Genomic DNA, 13104 nt, shown 5'->3' with positions numbered 1-13104 from the left:
TTTTATAAGATTTTTCTTTACTCTTCAAGTATTTAATTCTGATATAGTTAATATAGTTTTCTTGTCTTGTTTGGGTTTATTGATGAGCTTGGATTTATAGGTAGATATTTTCATCAAATTTAGAGGTTTTGGAAATGATGTTTCTAAATATTGTTTTTGCCTCAAACTTTCTCACATGATGGGTCTCCAATTTTATTTATATCAGATCAGTTAAAATTTTTATACAAATCAACATCTTTGTAATTTTTATTTCAAGAGTTTATGTTTTTGTGTTTCAATATGGATCGTTCTATTAACCTATGTTCATTATTGAATTTAATTTTTTTAGAGCAGTTTTAGATTCACAGAAAAATAGCATGAAAGGTATAGAAATTTTCTGTATACTCTCACCTGCACACAAAATAGCCTCCCATTATCAACATTTCCCACCAGATGGGTACATTTGTTACAACTGAAGAATTTATATTGATAAAGAATTATCCAGTGATCACACATTACATTAAGATTCACTCCTGGTGTTGAACATTCTATGGGTTCAGACAAAAGTATAATGACGTGTACTAACATTATAGTATCGAACAGAATTTTCACTGCCCTAAAAATCCTCTGTGTCCCACCCCTTCATCTGTATTCAGTAGCATCAGTATTTCGGACTTTGTTCATTCTAATAGATGTGTAGTTGTACCTCATTATTGTTTTATTTGCATTTCCCGATGACATGCTCTAGGGTGTTTTTATAGGCTTATTTTCTAAGTGTATATCTTTTTGGTGAGGTGCTTGTGATGATCTTTGACCCCTTTTTGAATTGAGTTCTTTGTTTTTTTGTTGCTGAGTTTCAGGAGTTTTTTGTACATTTTGAGTAATAATCTTTCACCAGATACGTAATTCTGTATTTTCTTCTAGTTGTGGCCTGTCTTCTCATTCGCTCGACATTGTCTTTGGCAGACCAGAAGTTTTTAATTTTAATAAAGCCCAACTTATCATTTTCTTCATAGATTGTGTCTTTAGTGTTGTACCTAAAATGTCATCAATATACCTGAGGTCATCTAGGATTTTTCTTTTGTTATCTTCTAAGAGTTTTATAATTTTATATTTTACACTTAGGTCTGTGATCTCTTTTGGGTTAATTTTGTGGGTATAAAAAGAGTATAAAATCTATGTGTAGATTCAATTTTTTTAGCATGTGAGTATATGGTTGTTTTAGAACAATTTATTGAAGAGACTATGTTACTCTATCATATTGCTTTTGCTCTTTTGTTGAAGATCAGTTAACTATATTTGTGTTGGTCTATTTCTAGACATTCTATTTTGTTTCATTGATCTATTTGTTTATTATTTTTCAATACCACATTGTTTTAATTATTGTAGTTTTACAGTAAATATTGAGATCAAGTAGTGTCAATTGTCCAGCTCCTTTTATATCCTTCAATCTTTTGTTGACTATGTTCATGTGTCTTATGCCTCTCCACATAAATTTAGAATCAGTTTGTTGATATTTACAAAAAACAATCTAGAGATATTGATCGGGAGTACACTGAATCTATAGGAAACATTGGGAAAAAGTGACATCTTGACAATATTGAGTCTTCCTGTTCATAAACATGGAATATCTCTTCATTCACTTTTGTTCTTCTTTTTTTTTTTTTTTACTCATCAGCGATTTGTAGTTTTTCTAATATAGATTATGCATATTTTGTTGTTTATGCTTAACTATTTTATTTTTAGAGTGCTAATGTAAATGGCATTATATGGTTAATTTCAAATTCTACTTCTTGTTGTTGAATGAATGATATGATTCCAATATCCAGGAGACTTTCTTTTTTTAAAATGGTTCTTGTATAAATCTTCCAAAATTAACATAGTTATGTAACTTATTATTTGAACAGGGATACATTTGAGAGTACAATGAAGAAACTGTAAAACATTATATCCCAAAAAAACCATAGTGTGTGGTTAACACAGCCAAAATCCTTGGATTTACATATGTAATACAATAAAAAAATTCAAATGTATATTATTAAATAAAAAGTGGTCATGATTTTAATATATCATGTGACCGTTAACAGCTTTGGATTGATCTAGACCTGGAACACAGAAAATACACAGGTTCTGAATTGAACCTAAACACTTTGGATCTATAATACATGTGTTTCCATTCAGTGTGCCATTATTAATTAATAATTATAGTGGTTTAGAAGATATAAAATATATCTAAGCATGTCTGCTATGTAAATCTATATGAAATATGTGTCAACATATGTTATGAAGCAGTTCTTTCAGTTCGGATGCAACGTTTAGGGGATATTTAGTGTGAAGGACATGTTTAAAGTAGAACAAGGAAAAATAAAATTGATTAGAACATATATTTTTGACATTCCTTTGAATTAATGGTATAGATCAATTATAAATCTAAAATTTATTTCTCTTACCCAGAGATTTTCTGATATTTTTGAAGAAAGGTAGTATCTATCCCCAAAATACATTTTTTTATATAAAAGATAGATCACTTGCAATTGATAACAAATACTATATTCATTATAATATTGGAATGGATAATTTTTTATAGAAGGAGATAGCCATAAGAGACTATAGAGAGAACCGCTATAGTGTTCTGACCTTTACTCTCCAGTCTGGAGAATAGAGAAAAATTTGAAAAAAAATCAAAAAGAAAGCAAAGAAGCAATAGAAGAACATGGAGTTCTTTTTGTGTTTGACATTTTCTTTGCAATTTCTAGTTGCATTTGATATATGTAGGTGATGTCCCTGAGAAGAGAGTCTGATTTAAAGCCATTTATTTTTACTAAAATATAAATGTCTAAAAACATTACTATGAGAATCAAACATACAGAAAGGTAAAAGGGATAAAATGTATCCCCTTTTATAAATGAGGCATTAAACTTTGTGAGATAAATTTTTTATTGAAGAAAGATTATTTGGCATCATGTTATAACACATCTCTTTATTAAAAGATATAACATTTTCTTGTCTTTAAATGTTCACTAGTAGAGTAATTATAACATTTTTTCCAATAATCAAAATAAATATTTTTGCATTAATCATAAAAGAAAATATCACTTGCAATTTTGCAATTAAAGCTCTCATCAACTTTAGTTTGGTAAAGCAATTTAAAGCTTTCTTTATGAAATAGAAATGTTAGAATTATTTCACATCACTAGAAAGCTTTGTGTTATCTGATGGAAGTAATTTGTGTTATGTAATTAAATTGAAGTGTCAATATCATTTTAATTGTATTCATTCTTCCCATATGGTGAACTGTAACATTGACTATCTAGCAAAAACCTTCTGAACCAGTTTTATAAATAGAATCAGATTAACTTTAATTATATTGTCAAGGTCTCTTATAATTTTAATTTCCTTGATACATCAAATTTGTAGATAACTATTTAGATGCCATTGAGGGAAAATCATTCAAAGAGAAAGCTATTTTGTATAATTTGTTATTTGTAATATTGAATCGATATTCTTATAATATCAAAGCTTTAAAAATGTCATCAGGTTCTCGCATTTCCCTTTGTCTTATCTCAGAAGTTAATAATAACAGGCTGACAACTTTCAGTGACTGTCTTTGAAAATCTACTTGGGTCTTTAGAATATGTTCTGCCTGAACACTAAATAGCTCAGAAACACCAACAAGTTAATGCTCCAGGGACAATCCTAAAAAGTGAATAATGAAGGTTGGTATATAAACATTCTAATTTTCTGACACTTCGACATGATTCTGAGATATATTTCATAAGTTTTTCCAAAAGGTTCCCAACAGAATTGAACACCAGTTAGCCACACCAACATTTCACTAATACATAATCTTCCTTGGCTATACTTCCTTGTCTAATTCTTCCGTTCCCTCAAAGAACATTCTGGTATCATTTTCCAAAACAACCTGCTTACAATCAATCCTTTTCTCAGGGTTTATGTTTGAAAACCCAAGCTGAGACTACAAAATTTTGAACTATTTTGTTGATTTCAGCCATTCAAAGGCAAAATTAAACCTTATCTAATGTATGATATATTCTAACTAAGCACAAAACCACATAGTGTGCTATTTTAGTCAGGGTTCTCTAGAGAAATAGACCAATAATATATCATATATGTATATATATACATATACATACACACGCATGTGCGCACACACACGCGTGCGCGCGAGCGCGCGCACACACACACACACACACACACACACACACACACACATATATATAGAGACACAGAGAGAGAGAATTGTTACAAGAAATTGGCTCACTCAATTTTGAGGCTAAGAAGTCTCAGGATTTGCCATTTGCCAATTGAAGACCTCCCAAAAAACAATTGTGTAATTCATTTTAAATCAGAAAGCTTAAGAACCAGGGAAGCTGATGATGGGAATTCCAATCTAGATATGAAGACTTGAAAACCAAAGACACTGATTGCAGGAAAAGATTGATGTCCCAGTTCAACCAGTCAGGCAGGAAGAGGTAAATTCTTCCTTCCTCCACCTTTTTGTTTTGTTCAGGTCCTGGATAGGTGGGAAGATGCCTTCCCACATTAGGGAGAGCAAAATGCTTTACCAAGTTAACCAATTCAAATGTTAATTTCACCCAGAAATACCCTCACAGACACATTTAGAAATAATGTTTCACCAAATATCTGGGCACCTCATGATCTAGTCAAGTTTCCACATAAAATTAACTATCACAAGTGACATTCAAACTATCTAGAAAGTTGAGCAAAAAACTTCTAGGTTTGTCTTTTAGAAGATTCATAATAGTAAATCTCTTAAAATAAAATATTCTGCATGCAAGAGTTAAAAGAAACTAAACTGAAGGTTATCTGAGATCTATATCTTTATCTATCTATATCTACATCTATGTCTATATCTATATCTATGTCATCTATCTAGTGAGGAATGGTGAATTAGGTTAATAAATGATAGAAAAGTTTCTTAAGCGATAACCAGAAACCAAAAACTGTTTATGAAATTCAAATCTAACAGTTCTCTGTAATCATTCACGACTCTCAAAAATAAATGAGAGAAGTAACATCAGTGAGAATTAAGGAACACCAAAAAAAATTTCCCTTCATAAAAGCAACAAAAAAATGTTCAAAAACTTTCAGAATCACTATTTCAGAGCTCTGGATACTAATCAAAAGATAGTAACTACTACTAGGAAAACATATAATCAAGAAAAAAATAACTCTATCTCAGTAAGAACAGCGAGCACTGTTGCATTTTAGCCTACCCTGGTCATCTCCCATCCCTTAGCTCAGTGGTGGATTTTAAGAAAACAGCTAGCATTTCCAGTACTGATACCAATAGTGGAGACAGCAGAACAGATGCCATTCACACACAAAGATGTGTGGTTGCTTGTTTTGACATATCTGCATTTTCATAGAAAAAGGCTTAAGGGACTTGGTTTTATCTCACCCTCCAAGTGATACAGGTGCTCCCTAGGGGACAGTTGATAAAACACTTATAGACAAACACATTTGTTACTGCTGCCTGGAACGATGAATAACCATTGGGACAAACAAAGACTAACTAAAACATTGAGGTGAAAGGCTGTCAAAGAAATGCTTTAGAGAGGTAGAGCTTTGAAAATCTCCAACATATTCTTGGAAATCTGGAAAGTTAGGTGTATGTCAAGGGCATGTGCATGCTCTAAGAAAGACATGAGAAGGCTCTCTGTTCTCATGTTTGCCTAACATTCGACTTCTGTGTGAGCAGAAAATAAAAGGTAAGGTAGAGGTTTAAACCAACAGGTTCAATGTTAAACTGTCACCGTGGGGGTAATTTGAACTCTGCTGCCCGGATAACACTGGAGATTCTCCATTCTTTTTGTTGTCACAGAGATAATTCCAGCATAGCAAAAGTTATGAAAGATAATATTTATTAAAGACATGTTTTAAGGTAGAAACAGGTTATGCCTAAACTGGCTAACCATGTGGAAATGAAAATATACTCCATGTGAGGAGTGGATTACAGCAAAGAAAGGGCTGCGACAACGTGGAAGTGGGAATGTCTGCATTACATTAAGGCTAAGATAAGTGGTTACCAAGGCATTCCTAGGTGATTGGCACATGAGGTCATTGATTGACACTTGACTGCTATATAACTCCCTGCTTACTGTGCATGTGCTTACCCAGAATTCAGTCTGTTATAATTAGATTCATGAACTTCTAGGCATAGACATGGTATAATAATGATGGAATAATGAGGCTGAGGTTGTAGGCAGGTTAAGGTAGTACCTACTACGCAAGTGTCTGTGCTAGACTAAACCAGCTATAGGTTTATGGTCTCCCAGTCCTTTGTCTCTCAGGATGCAGAAATGATCCTTTAACTACAAATGGGTGTTCTTTGGGCTGTCTCTGGGCTGGGCTTCCATTTCTGTGTTTCTCTGTTTCTTGTGTCTATCTAACTACCTAACAAAAGGCATGCTCTAAAACACAAACACACAAATACAACACACACACACACACACACATACAACACACACACACACACACACACACACACACACACACACACACTAACCATGCCGATTTGATTTGCAAAGAAAAACTGGGAGGTTTTTATATTTGTTTCTAGGCATTTAAGAAAATTTCTGTCTAATCACTAGATGACTGTTAAGCTAAATAAAACAGAGTTTCAGAGGATACACATGACCAAAAATAGAAAATACAAAATATAGTCAGAAAAGTCACAAAACAAACAATAATTACAATCAGCAGCAATAAAAAACACTGGAGAAGAAGATAATCTTATTTCCAGTTCCACATTATAATAACCAAAATGTCCATTTTTCAACAATGAAATAATTATGAAGCATGCAGAGAAACAAGAAAATATGGTCCAAGCTTATGAAAAAAAAAATGCAGTTAATAGAAACTGACCTGAGGAAGTCCATGCATTGCACTTACAAAAATATTTTAATCATGTATTTATCTTGAACAAACTAAAAAATGAGAATAAACAAATGGAGACAAAAAAAGTTAAAACTAATACAAAAAATTAAGATTCTGGAACTAAATGGTCACTACCTGGGTTAAATGACAAATATGAGTAAGAAGAACACAGAATTAGAACATGTAAGGATAGGTCATATGAGATTATACAATTTGAGGAACAGAAAGAAAAAGGAAGAAAAATAAACAAAGCTTAAGAAACCTGTGGGATGACATTAAGTGGAACTAACATATACAGAATGAAAATCCCCCCCCCCCAAAAAATGAGAAAGATGTATAAAATCAATAAATCACCACTAGGATAAGTATAAATTCACACCAAAATCCAGTTCCATCAAACTGTTTAAAGCCAAAGAAGGGATCTTGAAATTATCACAACAGAAGAAACTCACTACATAGACAGGGGACTCAGTAATAGCAACATGTTATCAGAAACCATGCAGACCAGGAGGTGGATTACATAAAAATGCTCAAAGAAAACAAAACAAAATGAACTGTTAACCAAGAATTCTATATCTGGCACAACTATTCTTTAAAATGAATAAGAAAATAAGACATTCCTAGATAAACAATAACCAAAAGAGTTTGTTGTGCTAAATTTTTAGAAGATAGAAACTAACAAAACTGACTCAAGGATAAATAGAAAGTTTAATAGATCCATAACAAGTAAGGAAATTGATTTAGTAATTAAGACACATCCAAAAAGAAAAGGCCCATCATCAGATGGCTTCATTGATGATTTTCATCAAATTTTAAATATCAATTTATACAAAGAACATTATAACTCTTTCTATAAGGAAAATATTACCCTGATATCAAAGCCAGATAAAGACAAAACACACATGCACGCACAGAACTACAGACGTGTCTTTTATGCCTATGACAATTTTAGACTCTAATTACAAGAGTAGATCCCATAAAAGCCCTTCTGGTCACTTATGGCACTTTATACTAGTAAACCAGTAGTCACAGAAAGAAATTCTCACACAAGTAGAAGTAATTGAATCTGGTCAGTATGAAGACATAGGGCTATTACAAGATAGTGAAAGTGGAGAAATGTTTGAGTTTCAAGTGATCCACTTTGGATTCTATTACCCACTTTTAACTGTAAATAAACAAATATAGCTACCATGGGCTGAAAAGTGCATCGTTTCCAAAGGCTTCAATCTCCTCCCGGATGTAGGCATAAATAACAGACCAAATAAGCAAATTTCAACAATAGAAGTATTAGCCAAGAAGAAACTATGCCTAAAGTATGTAGTAAAGGAGAAAGATATTGAGTATCTATTATAGTGTCAGAAACAACTACAGCAGTAGAATCTTTAGTTCATTTTTATAAGTTTAACCAATCGGAATCTTAAACAAGCTGTGACTGGGTAAAGTACACCTAATGCCAAAAGCAAGGAGACCTGATTGAAACAACAGTTGGCCTCTATTGAATACTTTTGGTGTCCCTCAAATCAACTTTATTAGTGCACCCATCCTCCAGCTGCTATATGTTTTAGCCATTATGGCTCAAAGCAACACTTTTCTCTGGAGAATATACTTCACCTAAACAGGTGCTGTCTCACCTGTAAAATAAGTTCCCATTCTCAACTGGATGACCATATGCATCAAGAGGCAAATTGATGTTGGGATAAAAATATATGCATACTTTCAGTAGGGACCAAATCTGCCATGTAATTTCTGTTCCAGTTCTACTAGTAGGATAAGGCTGAAGTTCTTTATATGTAAAGCTACACTCTGGCTTACCTATATTTTCCTATTATACCTTATATTAAAGGGATATATAATGGATAGCTTAGGCTTTGTAATATATGGGATATCTATTCCAATTACCCAACTTTGCTATTGCAGCATGAAAGCAGCCATAAATGACACATAAACAAAAGGATGTACATGTGTTACAATAAAATACCATTTACAAAAAAGAGTCAATGGACACTATTAAGTTCCTAGTCACACTTTACCAACCCTTGGTCTGGACTATAACAATGCTGAAAACTCTGAACATTAAATATAGGGCAGTGAGCCAAATATGTGCTCAGAGAAAGATTTATAGTCTTAAAAACATTTATTATTAAACGTGAATTAATTCAAATAAAATTAACTAAAAGTTTAATTAAAGAATAAATAAGAAGTAAATTAAGGAAAGAAGGAAATAATTAAAGAATAACTTGTTATGAACAAATTATAATAGCAAAAACAGCAAAGACATGTTGAAAGAGTTAAACTTTAAAAATCTCAACAAAATAAACAAATTACAAGAGAGCTTAATTAAGATAATATAAATAAAATATTAATACAAAAATTAGAAATGTAAAACTGTTCCATATGCTATTTATATTGCCCCATGTGATGATATAGGTGAACATTTTCTCATATTTTTAAAATTTCCATTACGTTGTGACTGAAAACTGACAGAGCACAAAAAAGTCAATAGATGGCATATGATGATATAACATAAAAGTGAATCAAAACATTTCAGACAAAAAAATTACAATTAAGAAGGAACGATATAGTAAAACAATAAAATTCTATAATTATATAGAATATATTCCAGAAACATGATATTTCAAATGGAGAAAATGTGTTAAATATATAAATATCTTCATATATATATAGGAAAGATATTTGATAAAATTTGATATTTATTACTGATAAAAGCAGTCAGTATAATAGAACATATGCAAACATGCCACAAAACACAGGTACTGTTACTTATGGCGGAAAATTAAGAACATTCTCACTAAAGCGAGAATCTAGATAAGGTAGTCTGTTATCATTACTATGTTTTAAACATTTCTAAAAATAGTCATTGAAATTTTTTTAAAAAGAGCAAAGTATATGACAGATATTTGGATGGGCAAGGGAAAATAATAATTTATAGGTTAGAAAATGATAACAGAGTAAAAATTTATATATATATATGTAATGTGTGTATCCAAATATATACATATGTGTATTTAAATGCATAAATGTGTATATATCTATGTAAATGTATAAAATAATAAGTTCTGTAAGACAACTATTTAAAAGTTAAATTTTAAAAGAATTCGTATAGGATTATGTCAAATTCTTATACACTAGGTTTCTAGAAAACAGGGTTCAGGATATAGTTCTGCCCTTTATCAAATTCATAATATGAGTACGTACGTCTTTAAACCTCAGCTTTGTCATTTGGTAAGCTGAGACGACAATAATATTTACATAATATGGTTGTTCCAAATTTATTATTCAATTTAATATCCAATATGTATTTACAATATAGTAACATTTCATCTTGAGATCAACGAAGTAAAAATAGAATAAAGATAATATTTAATGATTATCCAGAAAACTATAACATTTACTGAAATACAGTAAAAAAATAATAAAATTTAAAAGAATTTTATACAAAGCAAATTTTGTCCTTTAGTGAGATATCTAAAATATATATTTATTATGATTTTCCCTTAATTGTTATAGATATTTTCAATTGCAAAAAATGTTTAATTCATTTAACACAATAGAAGTCATTGTGATGAATAGACATATTGACAATTGATAAATTGCAATAAAATATATATATTAGTAATATTCTCTAGTAATCAAAAAGTATTCTAGTAATCAACACCAGTATATAAAGTCTAAAACAAAAACTGAGTGAAACATGAAAAAATATTATAGACAAAGAGAAGGGGTCTGGGTGGGAGAGATAAAAAAAAAAGAGTTTTCTGAAATCAGTGAGAAAAACTTGGATTATTAAAGCGGTGTAGGGATACATGGCTAGCATTACAAAAAACCTATGTGCTAAAAATATATAAATAAACAAAAACATGAGAACTTGCATACACAAAAAATGTAAATGAAAAATAAATATTTAACATTTTTGGATTAGTAATTTGTAAATGAGGAAATATAAAACATTCCTTTTCCTATATTAATTAAAGATAAAATATTATAAAATTTAAAATTGGTATGAAAATAATTCTGTAGGACTGTAATGTGGAGTAATATATGTGGAAGGCAATTTGACAATAAACAAGGTTGCTTTAAACCTCCATACAATTTAACTCATCATTTCCACTTCAAGGACTTAAATCTTAAAACATACAAAAATGTATGCACAAATATGTTATCTATCGTGTTGAATTTAACAGTCAAATCTTGAAAACAAACCAAATATTTAAGAGATTTAGTCAAATAGATTATAATAAAGCCAGTTAAATATTTTACAGCTATTTAAAACATTGAGTAATTTTATTTGTTTATATAACTTTTCTTTACAAGACATCGCACATTAAATTTGACATAGTATCACCAACATGACTCTGGAGCTTACTGTGATACTCTCAATATTTCTAATAAATCAAGGAGTAAAGCAACTTTTTGAATAATTTTAATACAACAATAATCACAGATGTAATATGGCAGAAAAGAAAGAATATATAAACATATTGAATTTTTCCTGTCTCTAATAACTTTTAACTTTACATATTAAAATATTTATTGAATATAAACCTAAGTCATCGCTAAAATTTACTGCATTCACCAGTGCTCTAAAAGATTAAATGTATCACAAAGTAGTTTAAAGAGTTGGTTCTGTCATAATGTTTTACATTAAGGTAATATTGTTATCTTAATTAAAATGAGAAAAAAATGGTCAAGTAGATTTGATCCATTTGTCTTCTCCTGCTAAATGCTTTTCACTATATTTAGAAATCACTATTGTTTCAAAAGTATTCCTTTTCAGATAATTTCAGACATCACAAAGCAACCACGGAGTTCTTTCATATGACTGAAAGACTTTTTGAAATAGATTACAACAAAAATGCTTAATGATAATGCTCTGACCCATGACCCACTATTAGGTGTATGTAAGAGAACTGCCCAGTTTGACACTACAGACACCGATGAGAACCTGCACTAGAAATACTTTAGATAATGACAGACATTAATATTGTCTAAAATGTGAACATATGCAAACTAACAAAAAGCTAATTGTTCTGGATCTCATATTTATCTAAAGAATATAATCATTTATTCTTGTGAAATGCTCCATGAGAATAATGATGGACCAAAAGTCTACTTAATTTTAAAACAGCATTTAGGAAGATGTTTACTCTTCTACAGGCTTTATTCCTAAAAAAATAACTTTTTATTCCTTAAAAATTAACTTAATTTTTATTATAATATAAATATTAAAATCCATGACTCTAGTTTCCAAATAAAACATTATGACATATAATAAAATGCTATATTATTATCAGAATTCATAGCTGTGTTTAAAATGGTATATCCTTTTGTGCCAATTTTACTTTCTTTTTAAGCATAAGGATTCTTGACACAATCTAATATTCTTAACTGTTAATGTCTCTAATACAATTTATATTCTACTAAGTAACACAATTTAAAAGAAAATAATAATATATCAGTGTCTATTACTGTGTTTTAAAACTAATTCTGGCAAAGCTGACAAGAAATATATCTCATTCATAATATCTTTCTATTTTAAATGTAAATACAATTTAAATTTTTCTAAGTTTTCACTTCAAAGTTGTGTGTGATGATTTTAAGCAAAACAAATAACCACAGAAATAAATCCCCTGGTTTTAATTAAATTGCTTTTACTGAAAGTAATTGTGCATAACTGCTATGTTTCCAAGTTATAATAAACAAGAAGAAAGCATTAAAATAAAGATAATTTTTAAATCAAGATTTATCCTTGAGTGATTGTTCCCATAACATTACTGATTGCATCTGGATTGATTGCCTTTTCTATGCGAAATGAATTGTGTGTGTTATTTAGCCAAACTTTCTCTTACTATGCTACTGCAAGTATTTTTTTAATAATATATTAAGTAAATAACATAAATTATTTTTACAGAAAAATTAAAAGAATGTCAAAATGATAAAGGTTTATCTATCAAAGTAACATAAATAAAATTTCTAAGATAGATTATTAATTTATATTTGATTGTTTGGAATTACATATTTTAAAGTTCTTGAAGTTGTCAGGGTTTCTTTTAAAGTAAAACACATAACATGTCGAAGTGAGCCCTGGGTTTTATAAGAACATAAGCAACAAATGACTCCACAAAGGACAGTTCAGAAGAAGTAAGTTAAAAAGTAAAGTGTTCAACATGAAAGTATGTAATAAAA

The sequence above is a fragment of the Rousettus aegyptiacus genome, unplaced genomic scaffold (assembly GCF_014176215.1).
Source record: "Rousettus aegyptiacus isolate mRouAeg1 unplaced genomic scaffold, mRouAeg1.p scaffold_m13_p_4, whole genome shotgun sequence".
Lineage (NCBI taxonomy): Eukaryota > Metazoa > Chordata > Mammalia > Chiroptera > Pteropodidae > Rousettus > Rousettus aegyptiacus.
This window is presented reverse-complemented; position numbering follows the sequence as displayed.